We start from the raw sequence: 25561 nt of genomic DNA on the forward strand, positions 1-25561 counted from the left end.
TCATCCTTCTCCGCCAAACACCGTTCTCCTGCACGCCGCCGAAGATCGTCCTTAGCACCCGTCGCTCGAAAACTCCGAGTGCTTGCAGGTCCTCCGGCTCGTCGAGATTCGAATGAACTGGATAGTTCACCCGAAATCTTTACGCTGTTCTGCACACCGTCCATCGTTGCTCTTATCAGTCTGGTAAGCTTCCCGGGAAAGCTGTTCTCGTCCATAATTTTCCATAGTTCTGTGCGGTCGATACTGTCGTATGCCGCTTTGAAGTCGATGAACAGATGAGGAGTTGGGACCTGGTATTCACGGCATTTCTGGAGAATTTGCCGTACGGTGAAGATCTGGTCCGTTATCGACCAGCCGTCGATGAAACCGGCTTGGTAACTTCCCACGAACTCATTTACTTTAAGTGAAAGACGACGGAAGATGATCTGGGATACACTTTGTGGGCGGCATTCAAAATGGTGATCGCTCAAAAGTTCTCACACATTAACTTGTCGCCTTTCTTGTGGATGGGACAGATTATCCCTTCCTTCCACTCCTCCAGTAGCTGTTCGGTGTCTCAGATCTTGACTACGAACTGGTGCAGACAGGTGGCCAACTTTTCCGGGCCCATCTTGATGAGTTCTGCTGCGATACTGTCCTTACCAGCCGCTTTGTTATTTTTGAGCTGGTGGATGGCATCCTTAACTTCCCTCAGCGTGGGAGTTGGTTCGTTCCCGTCCTCTGCTGCACCAACATAGTCATTTCCTTCGCTGCCTTGGTCCTCCTTGCCAACATTCTCTTCGCCATTCAGGTGCTCGTCGAAGTGCTGCTTCCACCTTTCGATCACCTCACGTTTGTCCGTCAGAAGGCTCCCGTCCTTATCCCTGCAGATTTCGGCTTGCGGCACGTAGCCTTTGCGGAATGCGTTGAGCTTCTGGTAGAATTTACGTGTTTCTTGTGAACGGCACAGCAGTTCCATTTCCTCGCACTCCGATTCTTCAAGGCAGCGTTTTTTCTTCCGGAAGAGACGGGTCTGCTGCTTCCACTTCTGTCTGTATCGCTCCACATCTGTCGGGTTGCATGCTGCAGCATTACCGCCCGCGCTGCATCCTTCTCCTCCAGAACCGTTCTGCACTCCTCGTCGAACCAATCGTTTCGTCAACTCCGTTCTACGTACCCGATAGTGCTCTCGGCTGCATTGTTAATGGCTGCTTTGATTGTACTCCAGCAGTCCTCTAGAAGGGCCACATCGAGCACACCCTCGTCCGGCAACGCTGCCTCGAGATTCTGCGCGTATGTGGTGGCGACATCCGGTTGCTTCAGTCGGTCTTGATCGTACCGGGGCGGCCGCCGGTACTGTACATTGTTAATAACGGAGAGTTTTGGGCGCAGTTTAACCAGCACCAGGTAGTGATCAGAGTCGATATTAGCGCCACGATAGGTCCTGACGTCGATAATGTCGGAGAAGTGCCGTCCATCAATCAGAACGTGGTCGATTTGAGATTCCGTTTGTTGTGGTGATCTCCAGGTGTAACGATACGGGAGGCTGTGCTGGAAGAAAGTGCTACGAATGATCATGTTCTTGGAGGCGGAGAAATCGATGAGGCGTAGGTCATTTTCGTTCGTCAGCTGATGGGCGCTGAACTTTCCAATCGTCGGTTTGAATTCCTCCTCCTGGCCTACCTGAGCGTTTAGATCCTCTATGATGATCTTGACGTCATGGTTTGGGCAGCGGTCGTACTCGCGTTCGTGCTGCGCGTAAAATGCGTCTTTGTCATCAACAGTGCTTCGGGAGTGAGGACTGTGCACGTTAACTATGCTGATGTTGAAGAATCGGCCCTTGATCCTCAACCTGCACATTCTATCGTCGATCGGCCACCAACCGATCACGCGCCTCAGCATGTCGCCCATCACTATAAAAGCTGTTCCCAGCTCACGTGGGTTGCCGCAACTCTGGTAGATGGTATGATTACCTCTAAACGTTCGCACCATAGGTCCTGTCCAACACACCTCCTGCAGCGCTACGATTCCGAACCCGCGGTCCTTCAGTATATCGGCGAGTATGCGGGTGCTCCCGATGAAGTTGGGAGATCTGCAGTTCCACGTACCGAGTTTCCAATCGCAAGTCCCTTTTCGTCGCTGTGGTCGTCGCCATTGGTATCGGTTCGCATTCTTCTCTTGTTGATTTTCCGGTGCTAGTATTTTTTACGGCTGGCTCGCTGGGCCTGACACCATTATACAACTCATTTCAGTTGCATAATGGACCAGTTCGGAAAAATTGACCATTATGATACCCAAATGAGTTATGTAAATAGAAATTATGATACTGAATTGCATAACATATTTAATATGGTTAAGCAGATCGTGCATCTGAATTTTTAGTTTATGCGTAACTTACTCAAGATTTTCCTATTTTTTTGGTTTCAGGTATGTATGCGCTCCGTCATTATCCTATCCCAACGACAATTTACAGAGCCATAACCAGTAAGTAATCCTGTTATAAGATTAGCGCTAGAATTAGCACAGTATTGGAAAACAAGTTGCTTTTACTACTTCTTTATCGCTCTACGGCCACTGGAACTTGGCCTCCCTCTCTTCAACTTCAACAATTATTAATTGAAGGGCTTTCTTTGCTTGCCATTGCATGAGTTTGTATATTGTGAGGCAAGTACAATGATACAATATGCCCAGGGAGTCGAAAACGGGAATCAAACCCGCCGTCTCCGGATTGGCGATCCATAGCCTAAACCACTAGGCTAACTGGAGAACCAGGCCGAGCTGGTGCTGATGCCTAATTTCGTAAGCTAAGGCTACATCATTCTTACTCACTTGGTAGGTAGACCTTTTTTCAGGCCGAAATCCATGCTCTTGTGAGGAGTGCAATCAGTACTTCAGCATCACGTAATGGGCAAAGTAATATACTTCTGTTAAGATAGCCGGCTAGGCAACTCTAGGTTGAAGTTAGTTGTCAGCCGTCTGATACCTAATACTATAAGATAATTTCTAAGCTTCTAGGACACGATTGGCAACCGAATAACACATTGACTTGAAAAAGACATTTTCCTTTTGCCAACGCACTTCTCGCTTCGGAAGCAGTTTCAATCGCTCCCTGAAAATAGATTCACTGGTATCCAAGACCAGCAGTCTACCGCGCCTTGTTCGCTCGCTACGCTCCGGTAAGCATTCTGAATTCACTTATTGATGATAATCGTTCAAAAACCCAGAAGAAATACGAATACGGCTGGCTGTTAGATAGCACACCGCTGGAAATAAACATTCCTCAGAGCTGCCAGTCGTCGTTGGGTTGGGTTAGGCAGGTACCTACATAAAACGTTTATCGCTGGAAGCCGCCGCCGCTACCAGACACACGGACGGAGACACCCACATCCGATTACGGAGCGGAAAACGATTACGGGCAAGATAAATTTATCTTGCAAAGCTCGTGTGTCAACCGGCGTGGGCCACCCCCTCTCTCTTTTTCAAGCACATTTTCCCACAGAGAGCTACGATACGAGGAGTCAGGAGGGCCTGTGTGTGACTAGTACTAGGTACCTAGTGAAGGTTGCGGTCCTCGTCGTCGTCGTCCTCATCGAACGACTGTGAACTGAATTCGAAAGATTCCCGGATTGGCACGCTTTGATGAACTTCGGTTTCTGATTACAAGGATGACGAGGACGACGGCGCGGCGTACCGAGAGGAGAGTGATTGCAATCTGGGCGGGAAAGAAGGCGGAGGGATTTTATCGAAAAGGCTGTCATATTCCCAGAGGTTGCTCTTTGGTGTAAGGTCCTGTGGTTTAGGGAATCTGTCAGAGCTAGTCGTGGTGTCTCGGATATGGGAAAAGATGAATTTATAAAGTGAAAACTGTGGGATGATGAACTAGGCTAGGATATACTAAGCTAATGTTTGAACTTAACGGAGATTGCAGATTGAAATGAACTGATGTTAAATCGTATTAGGATTAACAGTCGGCTGAATTAGAACTTTGCTTAGAACTTCTTAACAGCCAATCCTAAGCAGAGCACGAAGGTGCTTTGTGTCCACGAAAGTCAGAGAAAATTTTCTTAAAGAAAAGTTCCTGGACCAACCGGAAATCGATCCCATTAACCTCAGCATGGCCACGCTGAATATCCAAGCCGAGCAATCAACTATTCAGAGAAAATTCAAATCTACAAGAAGGAGAACTCATATTTGCCGTAACACAATTAAATTAGTACAAATTTCTGTCTGTTGTATATGGATACAAAAAAGCGTCTCTTTTAACGCCATCAAACCTATCCCACTTTCACAAACCCCACTTCAAATTGTGTTAAAACGAAATTCGATTTACGACTCCCCTCGGTTCAAATCTTGATCCGACCAACCTCAAATTATCTCCGTGGAATTCGATTCTACCGTCCCGGGAAGGCGGCTTTAACTTTTCACTTGGCTGCTTCCAAGACAAGGGAACTGCTATCAGGTGCGCTCCAGAAAGGATCCCCGCAAACAAGGTGAAACGATAAAAAGCCATTCCGTCCTCTGGGATGACGACGACGACGACGAGTGACGAAAGCCCAATCGAACACAACAGTAGACTTTAAGGTCTTACACGCGACACATACGTACTCATGATGAAGAATACCCTCCTTCAAAAAAGGTAAAGAAAGATCCATCCGCTCTTCAAGATTCAAGTATGATTAGCCGCGGCACCGTTCACACCAATCCGGTGAGGGGTGCTTCTTTTTTCCGGCTTTCCATTTGACTTTGTCTTTCCCCCCAACCCGGTCATGAAGATAAGCAACAGTTCCACTTCATATCCTCGTGCGAGTCGAAGACGACGACAATGACGACAACGACGACGACGCGACGTGGGATGACGATGATGACAATGGGAATAAACTCTCGAAAACTCACTCAAGTTCGCACTCGAGTGGTGGGTCGTTTGAAATTGGAACGCCATGAGGTAGAGGCTAGAGAGCCTACTCTCTAGAGGCAACGAAGGATGAAATAGGCCTTTTTCGGGATGAACCGTGACGTGCCGACAGGTTCAAGATGACAGGTTAATGACGGAGATGGCAAAGATGGTTTCCTGATAAAGCTACTCAATGTCATATTTTTATGATAGTGTTTTCGATCCGCTATCTATTATCGTTTTCTTTACTTTACATGTACTTCTGCCTAACACGATTTTTCATTTATTTAATACTAGCTGACCCGGCAAACCATGTATTGCCCATTTTAATTGTTGCTCTTGCACAGTTTTTCTAATGTTTTTTGTTAATTTTCTTAACTTGTTCTACATACGAACATAGCCACCCACCATGAGGACAAATTGATCCATTCAAAAATCTTGTTGATCATTTCATTAAATAATTAGTTGTATGGCTCCAAAGAGTATGTAAACTCATTTGTATAAACAACGGAAGCCCGGCTCCAGAGGCACGTTGTCTTCCATTTGGTACATTTGTCTCAGATAAAGAATGCTGTTTGCTAACCAACTTTTTATTAATGTAAATTAAACGGAAAAATCGACCATAGAATTTACAGTTCAACTGCCATAAACTACACAACAGCGCCATTCGAAAGAAAAACCTTCGATAAAAAGAAGGATACATTTAGATATGTTGTAAATTTTAGCAGTTGGTCCATAAAGAAAATGGAACAGTGTGACTTGAAAGTTATCTGTATGGGAGCCTCCCGTTCCAGAAACCGCATAAGTCTCACACCAAGCTAAGAACCTTCCCCGGCCCAAAAATATCTACCTACAAAATTTCACACCGATCGGATAAGTAGTTTCCGAATGCATAAGGGTCAGACAGGCAGACAGCGCGAGTAATAAATTCCTAGAGAAATTCCCAGAGGTATTTCTGGAGTAATTCCATGAAGAATTCTTGGATGAATATCTGGATGGATTACTGGAGGAAGAATCTTTAGTGGAATCTCTGATGGTATTCCTGGTAAATTCCTCGAGAAATTACTGGAAAAACCTGGTGGAATTACTGGAGGAATCCTTTGAACCAATTCCTGGAGGAATCCCTGGATTCTTGGAATAATGGGTGTATAAACTCCGGGAGGATGATTTCTTGGATAAATTGCCGTTGTAATTTCTGAACGAATTACTGCTTTAATTTCTTTGGGAATTCCTGAAGTAATATCTGCAGGAGTTCCTGGGGTAGTTTCTGGGGCAATTCCTGGTGGAATTCTTAAAGGTATTCCTGGAGAAGTCCCATAATCAAATGCTGAAGAAATGCCTGGATGAATCCCTGGAGGAATGCCTATGAAAATCCCTGGAGAAACTCCTGGAGTAATGCCTGGAGGTATTCCTAAAAGTATTCCTGGAGGAATTCCTAGAGCGATCCTTAGTGGATTCCCTAGAGAAGCTCCTGAAGGAATGCCTGGAGACATGCCTGTGCGAATTTCTGGAGGAATATCTAGAGAAATTCCTCGAAAAATCTTGAGAAGAACTCCTGGAAGAATTTCTGGTAGATTTTCTCGAAAAATCGTTGGAAAACTTTCAGGTAGAATCCCTGGAGAAATCCTTTAAAGATTTTCTGGAGAAACTCCTCGAGGAATCCCTTGTAGAATTTCTACAGGAAGTTCCTGAGGTATCTCTAGAGAAATATCTGGAAAAATTCCTCGAGGAATCCTTGAGAAATCTCCAGAAGAACTTCTGGAGGAACCCCTTCAGAAATTCCATTAGCAAATTCCAGATTAATGTCTGGAGAAATTCCAGAAAAAAAAACTTGGAAGAACATCTGGATGAATTATTGGAGGAATTATCGAAGGAATTCCTGGAGAAAATGCTGGTGGGATTTGTGGAGGGATCCCATGAATCAATTTCTGGTGAAATCTCTGGAGGAATCCTTGGAAAAACTCCTCAAGGAAACTCTGGAAGAATTCCCGGAAAAAATCCTGAAAGAATTACTGAAAAAAAATCTTAAAATAATTTCAAAAAGAAATTCGTGGAGGATTTTCTGGATCAATTCTTGGGGTGATTCCTGGAGGTATTCTTGGTGGCAATCCTGCAGGAAATGCCTGGATGCAATCCAGAATTCCTGAGGTAAATTCTGCAGGAATTCCTGAGTTAATATCTGCAGGAATTCCTGGTGGAATTCTCAAATGCATTCCAGGAGGAGTCCCAAAATTAAATCCAGAAGGAATGGCTGGATGAATCCCTGGAGAAATCCCTATAGAAATCCCTGGAGGTATTTCTAAAAGAATTCCTGGAGGGACTCCTAAAAGAATTCGTGGAGGAATTCCAAGAGCAATCCCTAGAGGAACTCCTGAAAGAATGCCTGGAGGAGCTTCTGAAGGAATTCCAGTAGACATACCTGAGGGAATTTCTAGAGAAATTTCTTGAGCTATCTTCTAAGGATCTCATGGAGAAATTTCCAGAGAAATCCCTAGAGGAATATCTGGAGGGTTTCCTTGAAGAATCACTGGAGAACTTTCAGGAAGAATCCCTGGAGGAATTCTTTGACAAATCCCTGAAAGAATTGCTGGAGAAGTTCCTGGATAAACCCCTGGTGGAATCTCTAGAGAAATTGCTTAAGGTATATCTAGGAGGAAGTTTTAGCGGAATCTCTAGCGGACTTTATAGAGGAATTCCCTGTAGGAATTTTTAGACGAATCCCTGAAGGAATTCACAGAGGAATCCTGGAACAACTCCTGAAGAAATTTCTGGAGGAATCCCAAGCCGAGTGCTTGAAGTCATTTTTGAAATAATCCCGAAAGGTTTTGTACCAGGAGCCTTTGCCACTCTTGTATTGTGGTCACGTGAAATAATTGCCCACCTGAAGTTCGTCTGGAGTCCCGTTGCATTCTGGGCTTTTAGCAAATAGTTTGTCTGGAAGAATCTATGCCTCGTGTTGTCCAGAAGTGCAACCTACAGCACCAGACCATGTATTCTGCCTCGAGTCCAGAGGAGTCCAGCATTGTCTTCGCCGGACCGTCTAGTTCTACGTGGTGCCAGTTACTGGACTGTGGTATAAATCTTCCAACCGGCAATGTTGCTTTCGCAACATTGTATTTTGAAACAACGTTAAGCTGCTATGTTTTAATTCGTTGGTCCAAACAACCGGCACGAATGTAAACATACGCAAGCACTTTTAATCAGGTCACCCAAGTTGACGACCACCCGAGTGCTGTGTTCTCTATGGGTCTCGCGGACTTTAAGCGAAGGAATAAAAATCAATCACCAACTTCACGCCATCGAGTATAGTCGTGTTGAAAGAAGTCCACTGCTTAGAATAAGTGTAAAACCTACGACAGGACACCACTTGACGCCACGACGCTACCACCTATAATATCTGTCACGTCGCATTACCCCCCCCCCCCTTTCTGTTAAAGAAGGGATAGGGATTGTATATCCGGACTACCTCCTTTGAGGTAAATCTGCAACAGCCTCAACCCCATTGGCGGAAAATTGTTATCCACTTTAGGACCTCGTATCCGTTATAAAACGGTCACACATGGCGACTCGGGAGTCGAGATGGCTCCCTAGTCTAATAGCAAAAGACCCGCCATCGTCTACTGTAAGACGATTGCCTCAGGCCATTGGTCTTAACCGTAAAGAAGGGACTCTTCTCGGCACGGTCGTTCCGGTCTCGTCCTGGGTCGGGCCATCCTGGTCCGACAAAGAAGCAAGACGCCTGATACCCGGATCCATCCAGCAACGCCCGCTGGTCCCCGTCGGTCGAGCACTGACCCAACAAACCTGCCATTCCATTCCCGAGCTGCCCCGGCGGTGAAATTCCGGCCACACGGTAGTGTAGCGGCTGCTCCACTACCCAAAGGCCAAAGCAATGAGGCGGTATTCTTCAGCAGCAGGGAGTATTTATAATCTCGCTTACACACTTTTGGAATTTTGATTGTAAATACATAGCCGTCTCGGCAAACGTCGTACTGCCTACTGCCTGCCTACTGTGTTTTTTGACATTCAGTTCCATAGCGAAGTGCCCCGCAAGGTCATTTGTATGGGAGCCCCCCGTTCCAGAAACCGGAGAGGTCTCACACCAAGCTAAGAACCTTCCCTGGTCCCAAAAATACCCACACACAAAATTTCACACGAATCGGTTCAGTAGTTTCCGAATCCATAGCGGTCAGACAGACAGACAGACAGACAGACAGACAGACAGACAGACGGACGGAAATCCATTTTTATATATATAGATTTCCTACTTTCTATGTGTTTTTACGCCAAAAGTCGAATGCTAGTAGCCAGTATCCGGCGCAACACAGAGCGGAAGATGAAAAGGATATTATTGCTGAAATGCAGGAATGCATGGATAGGAATGATATGCGGAAGTATAAAGCAAATGTTAATGGCGCGTGGCACAAGACTGCTCCAGTAATATTGTGGTGGGAACGCGTGGCAAGATTTTCTTTTTGGATTGGTTAAGTGAGGAAAAATGTTCGAGATTATCGTGTTGTTCTTTGCTGTGCATGCATCACTCCTGTATGGAGTGAGTATCGCAGCATAATCGTCCGCGTTCGCAATTATCTCGCGCGAAATCGAAAACATTAGATACGCGGGTGTTTAGTATTATGTTGTAACATGTGATAAATGCATATGGTTTGGTTTATTGATGTGTCTTTTGTTGCGTTCAGTTTATTCCTGCGTAGAATGGTCTTAAAATTTCTACTCCCTGATGGGGTGGAGACGCGCGGCAAGAAAAGTGGACAATTGTGCGCGTAAGTTAGTGTTTATTAATCGATTGTCAAATTACATCACCAACCATAGGTGACTCCAACATTGACAATTTACCCTACCCTACTATTCTATTCTATTCTATTCTAGCGCTTGCACAGCCAGTATTGAAAAGCATTATGGAAATACCAAATGTTTTTCCGGGATTTTCTTGTCAGCATTGATATTTGCAGCATATCAGCGATATCATACAAATATTAAAATGGCCAGGCCCACTGTGCAGACTAATTGGGTTTGAAGGTTGTTCAAAAATATACGGCAATCAGATTGTCCACGTATTAATAGTATGATTGACGTAATGTTTTGAATTTGTTAAAGGAAGAAACGGGGACAACCGTACCAACCGTTTCATATTAAGGGAATGGAGTTTGTACATACAGTGATAGACATTCGTTTAGCCGAGAACAAAAAAAGTGTCATACAAAAGATTTTATGATAAAATTTTTTTATCGTAGTAATAGTATATCAAGTACAGTTTTATAAAAATGTGATACATTAAACTTACATATACACTGAAACAAAACCGAGGGTAAAAACCCTTCAAATTTCATTTTTTGCCTAGACATTCGTTTAGCCGAGGTAAATGAAAAAATGGTTTTCAATAGACTTTTTGCAATTTCGTGAGTAAATTTTGAGAATATACTCCAAGTCATTTAGTTTATGACGTGTTAGTAAGATATTTGACCTTGAAAGTTTATTTATTTGTGAAATTCAGAGAAATATTATAAAAAAATGTCCCGATAAGGAGAAGCGACGATAAACTAATTTATTTAAGAATAACGATTTCTGTAAACACTCAAACGTAAGCTAGATTAGCAGTTTTGAAAATATGGCACAGAATTATTGTCAGAAATGTTCAAATTATTGCATAAAATGTCATGAAAAAAAATAAGTATATTGGTTTTTGGTTGGTTAAACTTTAAAATGGGATTGATAAAAGCTAAAATAAATAGTTCTGCATTGAAATAAATACGTGCCCTAATGCCTGTGGAGTATACCTGTTTGATACTACCATTACTAAATGAGTTAGAAGACTGCAAAGTGAAAGAACTGCAGGAAGTGTCAGATTTTGTGTACGCTGTTTATTCAAAGGCAGATGCTCATAGAAAAATTCAAGATTTGGTTAAATAATTGGCTTATTTCATTCAATCTGAAGAAATATATTATAAATGAGTCTTAATTGTGAACCACATTCATTTTTAACATGATTTATTTGAAAAGAATGTCTAAATTATGAAACAAGTAGTTCATGCTAAAAATTTGAATACTTTCGGTGCCATTGCTCGAAATATGAGCCGTCCAATGTATATTATTTCAGCCAGAATACAGTCTAGAAGATATTGGGAGCTATTAGAAGACGTAATAGCAGTAAACGCTGTGATTTATGCAAGTGAAACCATCATATTTCATCAAAACAATAATTAAATACGTGATTTTTTTATGGTTTATGTTATTTTTTTCTGTTAAAAACGTTGTTTTTCGCAAAATTTCAACCTGCTTTGGTCATGAAACTTTCATTAGATTCTTTTGAAACACTTCCGATAAAAATAACTACATCAAATCTCAATTGAGAAACATTTAAAATATTATGACATATTTATATGAGATGCATGCAAAATTAATATGGCAACACTTCCAAAAACGATCTGGTTCATGATTTACAAGTCGATCTATAATGCAGATCACCATACAAAATGACTTTGTTGGATATTTTTCGAAATTTGATAGTTTTTTATTATGGAATTCTAAAAATTGTACAATTCGGCTAAACGAATGTCTAGGCAAAAAATGACATTTGAAGGGTTTTACCCTCGTTTTTGTTTCAGTGTGTATGTAAGTGTGGCCCATATAGCCGAGGCGGTAAACGCACGGGTATTCAGCATGACCATGCTGAGGGTGACGGGTTCGATTCCCGGTCGGTCCAGGATCTTTTCGTAAAGGAAATTTCCTTGACTTCCTTGGGCATAGAGTATCTTCGTGCCTGCCACACGATATACACATGCAAAATGGTCATTGGCAGAGGAAGCTCTCAGTTAATAACTGTGGAAGTGCTCATTGAACACTAAGCTGAGAAGCAGGCTTTGTCCCAGCGAGGACGTTACGCCAAGAAGAGAGAGAGAGAAAGTGTGATGTATCACATTTTTATAAAACAGTACTAGATATACTATCACTAAGATAAAAACCCAGGTTAATCCACCTAGTGGTGATAGTGCCTTTCTCGTCGAATATGTACTCAACATTTTTTCCGGCCATAAGCCGAAGTGTTCCTGAATCCTGAGAATACTCTAAAACGGAATAAATCTCATTTTCTTCTTTTGTCACAGTGCTCGTTGACTCGTCAATGAGGGGTGGAGTTGATAAATAATAAATGTATTTGATGCAAAAATTCTTTAAAAAATTAAGAAAAACCGCTTAAGGCGAAACTGGAAGCATTTCTTATTTTTTTGGTTTTTGATTTTTTATAAAATAACGAAGCAATATTTTCAAAATCGATTTTCGTGCACATGTTGAGGGTATATTCTGATTTTGTTACGCGGCATAAAATGTTTTTCGTTTTTGCAGAAACCATTTTTTGTGAAATTTTGTTCAAACATGGTTTCTGCAAAAACGAAAAACATTTTTTACCGCGTAAAAAAATCAGAAGATACCCTGATCCACACTCTACATGTGCACGAAAACCGATTTTGAAAATATTGCTTCGTTATTTAATCCAGCTTTTTACGCTCCAATGAGGGGTGATTCATTTTTGACGGATCTTGCCGACAGCCCTTGCAGCATCAAAGCTCATCAAAGCAACCAAAAATTTCAGTTCAATGCTTACAAATTGTCAAAAATTTTCACCCCACCTTTAAACGTTCTCAAAGCTATTCATTTGAATGAAAACATTGGATACGATTCTAATTTTGTTTCTTTTTAAGTTGTGAATGTGTTCCAGGTATAACAATTAATTACGTGTACCAAGAGAAACCGAAATGATTGCCATTTGTTCAATCAGCTCGAATGCCCGGTAGTAAAAACATTTGCTGCATCAGTTCCGAAGCTGCCCGTCTCCGATCAAGCTCGGTTCAGAGTGCATTGTTTTCTGAACGCCGTGAACTCATTACATGGTTAGCAGATTCTAGGTCATACATATAAAGGATTCAGCTTAGAATTTTTGACAAAATAATGGATTTTCGTTACGATCTTGGTTGAACTTCTGAAGAAATCCTTCATAAATTCCTGATGGAGTTGTTTCTCCCATGTTGCCACCCAATTCTTATAAGTATCACGTAAGGGCTCGCCCATAAATTGCGTTAATTTTTGAGGATAGGGGGGGGGGGGTCATAAACTTGTACGAGAGGGAGAGGGGTCTGAGATGGCCAAAAATAAGATCTGTCTACATTTCCCACTAATAATTCTGTTATATCTATGGTTATGTCAAACAATTGAAAACCGAAATTTACGATGAAATCAAGTTTTCTCCCGAACCGTAAGTCGGGCGTACGTCAGGCATAGAGCGCTGGATGAACGACGAGATCCGCTGTCCAGCGTCCGACGTTGCTTCATCCGATATTTGAATAAAAATCGTTTGTCGCGTGTGAGGAAACTTCGGGTTTCAAACTCGAAGGCAATCACGACATTAACTTTCAACGTCTCAAAGTTCCTCAGAAATTATTTACAGAATCATGAGATTTGGTTGTTTCCTTAGTTATTTCAAGCATCGAAAAGAAAAAGCAGAAACCTACAAAGAAAAAAACATTAGAAGTTTCAAATAACAACAAAAAACCAAACCAGTTGCATTTCTGGCAACGATAACAATGGTTGCAATGGTAACATTACTAGGTGAAAATTTTTGACGGTTGAAGAGCAGTGAACTGAAATTTTCAGCTACTATGATGCTGCAAGGGCTGTCGGCAAGATCCGTCAAAAACGAATCACCCCTCATCGTAGCGTAAAAAGCTGGATAGTACATCAAAAACCAAAAAATGAGGAAAGGCTTCCAGTTTCGCCTTAACTTCTGGAAACTTCTGGAAGACTCTAATTTCACTTTAAAATTAATAAATCTATTGGTTTATTTATTTGTGCACTTCTTCAAGATGTTGAATTCCGACCAACATTTCCAAGGGGGGACCCCTCTGGACTTAAAAGAAAATCAAAATTTGTGTCAGCCTTATTCAGAAAAGCAAGAATTTTATCAAAGCCATAATTGAATTTGGAAACTTATTGATGGCTCATATTCCGACGCTATGTTAAACGTAAAGGCCGAGCTGAAAAATATCATATCTCTCAGTTGACTGCTTGACCACCTTCACTAGTACTGGATGCCGATCATTATCAAGACATTTCGGCAATTTTTTTTCTGCGCACTTTAGCCTATATTTTATTATCATTAGTTATAAGATTCATGTAAAATTTGACAAAAAAAAAAGTGCAAGCAATCGAAATTTCCCCTATTAAAGCCCATTCAAATTTCTACCGTGTTACAGAGCGCGAGGACTCAACCAGTTGCATCAAAATAGTTCGCAGTAATTTTAGACGCAGAAGGGGATTGGTGCTATAAAATTTAAATTTTTCCATGCAACGTTGATCCTTCCTACTGTAAAATAACGCCTCAGGAATCTAAAATGATGTAATTTGACAAGATCGCTTAAATTTTTATCAAGATTTTGTTCTTTTACACATATTAATCGCTTGCATCGATTTTGTTCACCTGCGTAATTTCAGCAATGGATCCAACCCTGATTCTGTAACACTGCCGGTAATCTTAAGTGTGGTCAGAGACTATTTTCTTGCTGCCCGTGTAACTGGTTAACGAACATTTTGATGATTTGATGTTTCGCATGCATGGGTTTGGTTTTGTTTTTTAATTGGTCACTTCCGACGGGACACCTGGAACCGGTTCCGGAACACAACCGGTTTAAATACGGTATGAAACTGTTTTCTTGCTTACCGTTCATCTGGTTATCGAAAAACCCCGCTCTTCCATGTGTCACATGCATGGGCTTGGTTCACTTTCTTAATTGACCACTTCCAGCGGGACAGCTGGAACCGGTTCCGGAACACAACCGGTTCAGATATAGTCTGAAACTATTTTCCTGCTTACCGTTCATCTGGTTATCGAAAAAGCCGCTCTTTGATGTGTCGCATGCCTGGGTTTGGTTCACTTTTTTAATTGGCCACTTCCGGCAGGACATCCGGAACCGGTTCCGGAATACTACCGGTTCAAACATGGTTTGAAACTATTTTCCTGCTTACCGTTCATCTGATTATCGAAAAAACCGCTTTTTGATGTGTCGCATGCCTGGGTTTGGTTCACTTTTTTAATTGGCCAATTCCGGCAGGACATCCGGAACCGGTTCCGGAACACTACCGGTTCAAACTAGGCTTGAAACTATGTGTCTGCTTACCGTTCATCTGATTATCGTAAAAGCCGCTGTTTGATGTGTCACATGCCTGGGTTTGGTTAACTTTTTTAATTGCCCAATTCCGGCAGGACATCCGGAACCGGTTCCGGAACACTACCGGTTCAAACAAGGTTTGAAACTATTTTCCTGCTTACCGTTCATCTGGTTATCGAAAAAGCCGCTTTTTGATGTGTCGCATGCCTGGGTTTGGTTTACTTTTTTAATTGGCCGCTTCCGACAGGACATCCGGAACCGGTTCCGGAACACAATCGGATCAAACATGGTCTGAAACTATTTTCCTGCTTACCGTTCATCTGGTTATCGAAAAAGCCGCTCTTTGATGTGTCGCATGCCTGGGTTTGGTACACACTTTTAACTGGCCACTTCCGGCAGGACATCCGGAACCGGTTCCGGAATACTACCGGTTCAAACATGGTCTGAAACTATTTTCCTGCTTACCATTCAACTGGTTATCGAAAAATCCGCTATTTGACGTGTCGCATGCATGGGTTATGTTCACTTTCTTATTTGGCCACTTCCGGCGGGACACCCGGAACCGGTTCCGGAACACTACCGGTTCAGATATAGTCAGAGACTATTTTCCTTCATCCCGTTCATCAGATAATCGAAAATGCCGTGGTTTGATGGGTCGCATGCATGGGTTTGTTGCATTTTCATATCTGGCCCCTTGCTGGGGTACCGGTCCGGAACACCTAAATGGCCATAACTCCGGAACGGCTGGACCGATCTGAATCATTTTCAATAGGAAACAATGGGACAATGTACCCCGTCGAATGAACCATCGGTCGTTGAAATCGGTTCATATTTACTATCTAAAAATGAGGTGACCTTTTTGTACACATACACACATACACACGCACACACATACATACACACACACATACATACACACAGACATCATCTCAACTCGTCGAGCTGAGTCGATTGGTATATAACACTTGACCCCTCCGGGGGCTCTATCAAATTTTCGTTTTTGGAGTGAACATATAGCCTTTCGGTACACCTTGGTGTACGAGAAAGGCAAAAAGTTTTATCATAAAATCTTTTGTATGAGTTTCCTGGCATTATTTTGAAATTTTTTTTAGCCTCGGCTAAACGAATGTCTATCACTGTAGAATCGTTGGAAGTGTCGTCGCTAAGAAGGATAATGCACACTCCTTTCTTGCTGGTGGTTCTTCTCCTGGGATGGGATACAGGTATTTTGGTCATATATCCTGGCTATAAAGCCTAGGGTTGAGCGCCTATGCTCGCTCTCTGAAATGAGATTGAAAAGAACAACTTAAACACACTCTAAACGAAAATATGAACATTTTCAAGAGTATGATCTTTGCATAGAAACCCCAAAAGCAATTAAAAATGATACAAAAATGGCAACGTTTTAAAAGAAGTGTACTACAATATGATTTTCAAATACTATCTTAATACAGGAACGAACTCACCAGCTATATGAAAATGGTTGAATCATCCGAAGAGCAAACAAGTGACTTCCATCACAATAATCTCCGCACAAGCCGCCAACTGACTCACGCACGGAAGCAGATGTACGATGAATTACACAAGTTTACAAAATAAAACGAAAGTCGTGAACTTCTTTCAACGACCAAAATTTTTGAAGCAGAATTTAGTGCTGATTTCGAAACCGTGCTTCAAAAAATTTTAAGTAGAACAGTTTTCGAGTTTTAGCTCAATATCGAGTTTTACAACTTTTTAAAATATGGAATTTACTAAAATTCAAATATCTTGCGTTTTGTTCAACCAATTTAAAATCTTTTCCCATAAATTAAAAGCTGAATATAATACCATTCGATCATCTGAATGCAGGTTTTGCGACAGATTGATGAAATTCAAGATATTGGCGAGTTTTGAGCACGGTCTCCTTAAATTTTAGCAAATTTTCCAAAAATATTGGAAGAAATATATATTTTTTAATAAGAAAAAAACAATTCAAAAATTCTTTCTCAACGTTTAATTGATATGTAGGCGAATTACAATAAAAAATTCAACTCAATCGGAGCATTGATTACGGAGAATGAGATGTGTGCAGTGAGCGACTTAGCTTAAAAATAGAACAAAAATCGATTTCAAATCATCAACTTTGTATGGAAAGTCGAAAAAATGTCCGCTCTACTGTAATTTTTTTCCTTATCGTTTTAGAACTCAGGGCATGATTCTACACCAAAAATGATCATCAGCTTACCGAGTTCAAAAATGCTGTAAACTAGTGTTATTTGTTATACACATAAAATTTTCACAATATGTTTGTCAAAAATCATCACGAATATCACTCTTTCTTCTATTATTAATTCAAGAAATCATTTTACACGACAACTTCGAGAAAGCGCTATGAAAACCAATCCACTTGGTCAATTCATTTTTTCACCAACAAACTCATTTCCGCTGTCCAAATAAATTCCTCCCGTGAATATTTTTTTTCGTACTTGATGTTCCTAAAGCCGTTTCCACTAATTTATCACTTAAAGTTTATTATTTACAAGTAAATTTTAGATATTTTCATTTTCACTTTCAGTTTTGTTCAATGCCACCGTCCAAATCTCACATCGCCCCATGATGGAACGCTCCTAAGTTATCAGCCAAAATCTTCATTTTCACTAACACCACTTGCGCTGGATTATAAATTGATTGTTAAAACAGATTAAAACTATTTCTCAATTGACTCTATTTCAGCCTGTTCACCATTTTCACAACATTATAATTTCGTATACTCTGACAATGAACCCTACCCTACTAACAAAAATTCCTTCCCATTGGCGCATCTAGGATTTTTTCCTAGGGGGTGCCTTGGGGGTGCCAGTTTCAGTGGCTTCCAGGTTGCTTTGCTTTTTTTTTTTGAAAAAGTTAATACCGATTCACCCTTAATTTCTTTTATGAAATAATGATATATGTAGGGTGACATTGGGTATTATCGGCAGGTTTGTTCTCTTCGTCATATAAGATTTTTGTTGGCGAAATTTCCTGAAACTTGGTCTTTACTTGCTCTTGGGTTTCTTTAAAAATTTATTTGGTAATACGTTTGGAATTTGATACTGAACACCTTTCACGCATCCTCTTAAAAATTCATGGGAAATTACTTTGAAGATTTCTTCGACAATTCCTTTAAGAGTTTATTTGGCTATTTTACTGTTTTCTCGGGAGTTCCTTTTCCAATTTTTAGTAGTAATGTAAGCATTGTTTTGTTAATGTCAGCAATTTTATTGATATTTGCTTTTGGAAATTCTCCAATTATTCGTCAGGCGATTCTTTTGGGAATATTTTTAATAAAGCCTTTGGTAATTCATTCGACAATGACTCTGGGAATTTCCTCACAATTTTTTTTTTGGATATGTCGTCAGCACTTTATTCTATTTTTTTTGGGATTTTAGTCAATTTTTTGGACTTTCATTATCCATGCTATTTGGTATTTTTTCGCGAATTCCTTCGAAAACTCCTTCGGAAATTCTTTTATAATCCGCTTTTATAATTTTAATGAAAATGATTTAGACAATTTCTTCTAGATTTCTTCAGTAATTATGTAAGGAATTTCTGTAGCAATTCCGATTGGATTAACTTTCGACGATTCCGATGTTACTTGCATTGAAAATTTATTTAGGAATTTCATCAGCAATTCCTTTGGAAATTTTTTCAGCAAAATTCTTAAAGATTTCTTTCGAGAATTTATTTGAAAAAAATCTTTGGTGGTTCTCTAAAACTTCTGTTACTGTGATACCACGGAAATTACTTTTGGATTTTTTTCTAAATTTTATTCAGAAAATCCTTTGATGTTTTCGAAAAATTCTTTGAGAATTTCTTAGAAATTTGTTTCGTGAATGTTTATGGAAATTTTTATTTTTTTTTTAACCAGTTCATTTATTTGGGGCTCAATCGCGTTTAACGCTTTGCGGAGCCAAAACTCATTTTTTGTATTTTATGTACAAATTTGATTCTTATACAACATAGTTAGTACGGGACGGAGCCAGGATACTCGTGGCAGCTCGAGATTAGTGGGTCACATATGCTTTTAGGATGGGCGTGGTAAGGACTGGGGGTAAGGGTTCTCTGAAGCTCATCCGGGAGGTATAACGTAATGGCGTGTTCGTTGTCTTCATAGTGATTCAGCCCCAGATTGTAGCGGGCTTTTCATCTGCCGGATGGCCAGGAACAACACAAAGACGAAAAACGGAGAAAAAAAAACTGGGGGAGAAAACACAAGAGAATTAAACCTTTATACAAGACAAACGAAGAAAGTCGTAAATGCATAGCATATAAGTGACATCGCGAGTGCCCAACACGTCTCGCACAAGAACAAAGGGTTGTCTACCTCGGGCCTCAAGGGTATCCAAAAGTAGTGCTCTGGAGGCGTCATTATCCGGGCATTGCCAAACTACGTGGTCGATGTCATCATAACCGGAACCGCACTTAGTACAAACATTGCTCAACGCGAGGTTAATCCTGTGTAAATGCGCATCTAGCGAGTAATGGTTGGACATAAGCCTTGACATTACGCGAATGAAATTTCGACTTACATCCAAACCATGCCACCACGCTCGCAAGGAAACATTAGGAATAATGGAATGTAACCACCGTCCCAGCTGGCCATCTCGCCAATCATTTTGCCAACTTTGAAGAGAACTCTGGCGAACAAAATGGAAAAATTCATCATGTGAAATTCTTCTATCATAGATCTCACCTTCCTGTGCGCCCACCTTTGCGAGAGAGTCCGCCTTCTCATTGCCATAAATTGAGCAATGTGAGGGGACCCATACAAAGGTAATCTTGTAGGATCTTTCGACCAGTGCACCCATCTGCTCCCTTATTTTTGTAAGAAAGTAAGATGGATGTTTAACAGGTTTCATCGACCGGAGTGCCTCAATCGAACTAAGGCTATCCGAGAAGATGAAGAAATGGTCTACGGGCATGTTGGAAATCATCCCCAAAGCGAAGTTGATTGCTGCCAGCTCAGCAACATAAACCGAGCAAGGTTCCTGAAGTTTGCGGAAGGCGGCGAAATTTTCATTGAAGACACCGAAACCAGTGGATCCATTTATGCGAGACCCATCAGTGAAGAATCTCTTACAGGAATTGACATTTTGGTACTTTTCGTTAAAAATGCGAGGAATAGATACACATCGAAGTTGATCTGGTATTCCCTGAACAGCTTGTTTCATGGACAGATCGTATTTAACAGAGGAACTGTCATTGGTGAAGTGTACACGAGGAGGATTATAACCTGGGAGGCTAATTTCAGATGACATGTAGAAAAGATAGATTCTCATGAATTTTGACTGAGTGTTCAGACTGAGCATTTCTTCGAAGTTTTCAATAACAAGTGTGTTGCTCACTCCACACTTGATAAGTAACCTTAGCGAGAGCTCCCAGAAGCGGTTCTGGAGAGGTTTCACCCCTGCCAGGACCTCTAGGCTCGCATTATGCGTTGAGTGCATGCAGCCGAGGGCAATGCGCAGACAACGATATTGAATTCGTTCCAATTTTATTAGGTGGCATTTTGCTGCTGAGTGGAAACAGAAAGAGCCATACTCGAGAACCGAGAGAATAGTCGTTTTGTAAAGTTTTATGAGGTCTTCCGGGTGAGCACCCCACCATGTTCCGGTAATTGTGCGTAGAAAATTGATCCTTTGCTGACATTTTTGCACCAAATACTTAGTTTGGGTACCCCAAGTGCCTTTTGAATCAAACCAGACCCCAAGGTATTTCGAAGTCAACGATTGGTCGATTTCTATTCCCAAAAGATTGAGTTTCAGTTGGGCTGGGTTCCGCTTTCTGGAAAACACAACCAATTGAGTTTTTTGCGGAGCAAACTCGATCCCCAAATCTCTTGCCCAAATGGACAGATTGTTTAAGGAACTTTGCAATGGTCTTTGCAACATTTCTGCATGAGGGCCTTTTAGAGAAACCACAGCATCATCTGCAAGTTGTCTTAGCGTGCATTGTCCTTCCAGACAACTATCAATGTCTTTCACGTAAAAATTATAAAGCAAGGGACTTAAACATGAGCCTTGGGGTAGGCCCATGTAACTAATTCTGGAAGTTGTCAGTTGTCCGAGATTGAAGCTCATATGTTTTTCTGACAACAAATTATACAAGAAATTGTTTAAAAGTCCGGGTAGTCCACTATTGTGCAGTTTTTCTGACAATATTTCTATGGAAACTGAATCAAAAGCGCCCTTAATATCCAAGAAAACTGAAGCCAATTGCTCCTTTTCCGCAAAGGCCAGTTGAATATCTGTTGAAAGCAACGCTAGACAATCGTTTGTTCCTTTGCCCTTGCGGAACCCGAATTGTGTATTTGAAAGCAAGTTATTCGATTCAACCCAATGGTCGAGTCGCGATAGGATCATTTTTTCCAACAATTTCCTTAAACATGATAACATAGCAATTGGGCGGTATGAATTATGATCAGACGCTGGTTTACCAGGCTTTTGAATAGCTATTACTTTGACCTGTCTCCATTCATGCGGAACGATGTTGTCCTCCATGAATGAGTTGAACAGGTCTAGTAATCGTCTTTTTGCGATATCTGGGAGATTCTTAAGAAGATTGAACTTTATCATATCGCGTCCCGGAGAAGAATTGTTTGATGAAAGAAGAGCTATAGAAAATTCCAGCATTGAGAATGGTCTGTCCAGAGAACCGTCTCTTGAGATTGATTCCCAAGAAATTGGTCGTGCTGGGACTGAGTCTGGGCAGACTTTTTTCGCGAAACTGAATATCCAACGGTTGGAGTATTCGTCACTCTCATTAGAAGATGAGCGGTTTCGCATGTTGCGAGCCACTCTCCAAAGCGTTGTCATCGAAGTTTCTCTTGAGAGACCCTCAATGAAGTGTCGCCAATAACTACGCTTTTTCGCTTTTAGCAAGTTCCTCAGTTGTCTTTCAAGTTTTTCGTATTCTTGATAAAGATCCGAGGTGCCATGCCTACGAAAAGCTTTGAAGGCATCAGATTTTTTAAGATACAATTGAGTGCAATAATCATCCCAGCCAAGTGTGGCTGGTCTTCTTTTGAAGGTTGCACTTGGAACGCGTCGTTTTTGTGATTCTAATGCACTTCTGTAAATCAGTTCAGACAGGAATCGATACTCATCCAAAGGTGGGAGAGGATTGGATGATTCAACCCCAAAAGATACCGCTTCTGCATACTTTTGCCAATCGATATTCCTAGTGAGGTCAAAAGGAACCTGAATTGGCTCGTCTGACCTTTCGCAATTATGATTTATGGTGGTTATAATGGGCAAGTGATCACTACCATGAGGATCTTCGATCACCTTCCACGAGCAATCGAATGATAGTGAACTTGATCCCAAAGAAAGGTCAAGCCGACTTTCTCTACCGTCGGATGCAATGCGTGTCACTTCACCTGTATTCAAAACGTTCAAAGTGAAATCGTCGCACAAATCATAGAAAATAGCCGCTCTGCGATCGTCATATGGCTCGCCCCACCCAGTACCATGTGAATTCATATCACCCAGAATTAAAACTGGATGTGATAGTGCAGAAACTGCATTCCAAAGATGACGGCGGTTAATTGAAATACCTGGAGGAATGTAAACGGAAGCTACGCAAAGATCTTTACCCTTTACGTTTATTTGGCAAGCGACAATTTCTATGCCAGGATGAGTCGGTATTGGAATTTTATAAAATGAGTAACATTTTTTGATCCCCAAGAGTACTCCCCCGTAATGGTCATCTCTATCCTGGCGAATTATGTTGAAATCGTGGAAATTGAGTTCATCTTCAGAAGAGAGCCATGTTTCACAAAGTGCAAATATATCACAATCTGAGTTGTGAATCAAAAACTTAAACAGGTCTAATTTAGGTTTTAAACTATGACAGTTCCACTGTAGCACAGTGATCATATCTTGCACCTCACTTGATGAATTAGCCATCGAAAGATATGAGCGAAGCAAGGAGGGGCCATGATTGTGTCAAATTCCGAAGATATTCTTCTACTGTTGGGATAAAAATATCAATAATGCCTCGAAGTGTGTCCGGAAGGCCGATGGCATCATATAAGCGATCCACAAGAACCCTGAAAGTTAGCAGTCCTCTTTTGGGTTTGGAAGGTTTAGTTGAAGTTCGAGGAGCTTTCGTAGCCTTTTTCTTGCTACTTTGTCGAATGCTTTTTTTTGAAGTATACTTAACAGTCGGAGGCGGATTCACTGGGTCTTTACTGCAGCATGGAACTGAGTAATCAGGGGCCTGTTTGTTCGGAGTTTTTAAATTTACTCCGCCTCCTTTTGTATTAGGCAAACTTTTGAGGGAAGATTTCAAAAAGACTTTTCGGCGCAATCCCGGGGAAGATGATGACTTCCTTTTTCCAGGTGCGTGTACCTCCTTAGAAGATCCACCCTCATCAGTTTCGTCATCGTCCTGATCATCAGAAGACAACTCGTGAAAGGGATTTTCAACTGGGACAGCTGATTCAGACACGGATTCTGGTGTTTTAAAAGATTTCACCATCTCCGCATATGTCTGTTTGGAGCGCCTTATGATAGAGCGACTCTCATTTTTAATGCGTCTTTTATAGGCCGGGCAATCTTGCAAGTCATGTGGATCTCCGCCACAGTAGCTACACTTTTCAGCTTCCTGTGTGCAAGAGTCCTCTAAATGAGCCTGGTTGCATTTGCCACAACGGGGCTTGTTGTCGCAAAAGCTATCACTGTGACCAAACTGCTTGCATTTGGTACAATTGAATACCTTCGGCCTAAAAAGACGCACTGGGTAAAAAGCACCATCAATGACTACAAATTCTGGGAGGACGGAACCTGGGAAGGTCACTCGAAAAAACGCTGATGGCGAGTACACTTTCTTACTCCCTTCAATGGAAGCCTTAGACAGCCGCTTACAATCTAGGATTGCCACATCGGGGATAGATCTATTCTTAAAGCGTCCGAATCCGCTCTTGATGTCATCGCACGTCAGCATTTCGTCGAGGATCTTCCCCTCCACCTCTACTTCTCGTGCCGGCACATAGATCGTATATTCACAGCTAAACGCTTCGTGCTGAGCAATTTCATTTGCTGCTTTGTAACTAGGTGCAGTTACACGCAGCTTGGTCTGTTTCACTTGGTGAATAACAGTCCCAGGATACTTACGCGTCAGATCTCGAGAGATTGAGAGTACATTCAACGGTTTGTTTTTGCGCCGGAAATAGACAACCCAAGGACCAGGCGAAGATGGTTGGTAAAATCGCGTTCGAGCAATGAGATCTTTAGGAGGCGTTTCGCCTCCATTCGAAACGTCCATGCGGGAAAAGTCTACCGCAGATATATCAGCAAGTGAAGAAAAAAAAATATATATATATATATATATATATAAGAAAAACAAAAGAAAAATGGAAAAAAAAACTTATCTAATGCACCCTACTTGGGTTTAAAACTAAATCGAAAAAAAAAAACAACTATTTTCAACCTAACCCGGTTTTTATCTTGGCGCACCTTAATGCGCAACTGGGAGAGAGACAGAAGAGTGGACAAAAAAACAACCTTGAAAAATAGGCAGTTGGTTTGCAAGCGCAAAGCAAAGAGGAGATGAATAGGTAATAAAACCGTGCTACTTAGCCGTTATTGTTCAGCCGTTCCTGCTGCTGCAGCTACCAGTCCACGGCCGGGGACAACAAAGACGGCAAAATCACCACACTAATTGATGCTTGCGGTGTGCGGTTCAATATGAAGTCGTTCACTTTGATAATTTTAACGACTTATTTCGCGGTGGGACAGTCAAACTAAAAGTTTGCTGCTTCCTTCGGAGAGGCGGTTACCTGGGCACTTTCGGGACTAACGCGTGTCGAAAAAACTACCGTCCGGTAGAGCAAAAAAACGACCGAAATTGCGAATAAAAGCGCCGCGTAACGAGACTGGGAAAACGTCGACCAGCTCACTCAAGCACTCAACAAGGAATGTTGGAAATTTTTATAGAATATATTTTGTAAATTTATTTTGATATTGGATTTGACCAATTTCTTTGAAAAGCCTAAATATTTTCTTCAGGAATTCCATTGGTAATTCTTATGTAAATTCTTTTGGCAACTGCTTTGAAAGTTCTCGGACATATTCTTTGGGAATTTGTCAGGAATTCCATAGATAGAACTTTTTTCGAGCAAGCCCAGTTTAGAATTTCTGAATTTCCAATTAAGCCATTTTCGGAACAATAAATATAAATACAATTAAATCATAAAGAATTACAAAAGTAATCACGATAAAATTGTCTGAGTAATTTGCAAAATAACTGAAAAAGAAATCGTTGAAATAATTTCAGAGGAATAGCCATTGAAATTATAGAAAAAAATCCAAAGAAATTGATGATTAAATTCTAATTAAACTACCACAGAAATTAAAATAAAAACCATGCCGAAGGAACCCTTAAATAAATGGTCATACTGTGGTCTAACGAATACGGAGTCGTGGGTACGAATCCCACCAGGACGCGATTTTTTTTCTTTCAATTTGTTAAATAGCAATATTCTGTGCCTTATAAT

At 41.2% G+C, this 25561-nt stretch overlaps 1 long non-coding RNA gene across 1 annotated transcript in view; it reads left to right on the top strand.

Moving 5' to 3' along the window:
• The window catches only part of LOC134285678 (uncharacterized), a 470596-nt gene that overhangs the window by 272884 nt on the left and 172151 nt on the right, over positions 1–25561 (top strand). The window lies entirely within an intron of this gene.

Source organism: Aedes albopictus, chromosome 1 (assembly GCF_035046485.1).
Source record: "Aedes albopictus strain Foshan chromosome 1, AalbF5, whole genome shotgun sequence".
Classification (NCBI taxonomy): domain Eukaryota; kingdom Metazoa; phylum Arthropoda; class Insecta; order Diptera; family Culicidae; genus Aedes; species Aedes albopictus.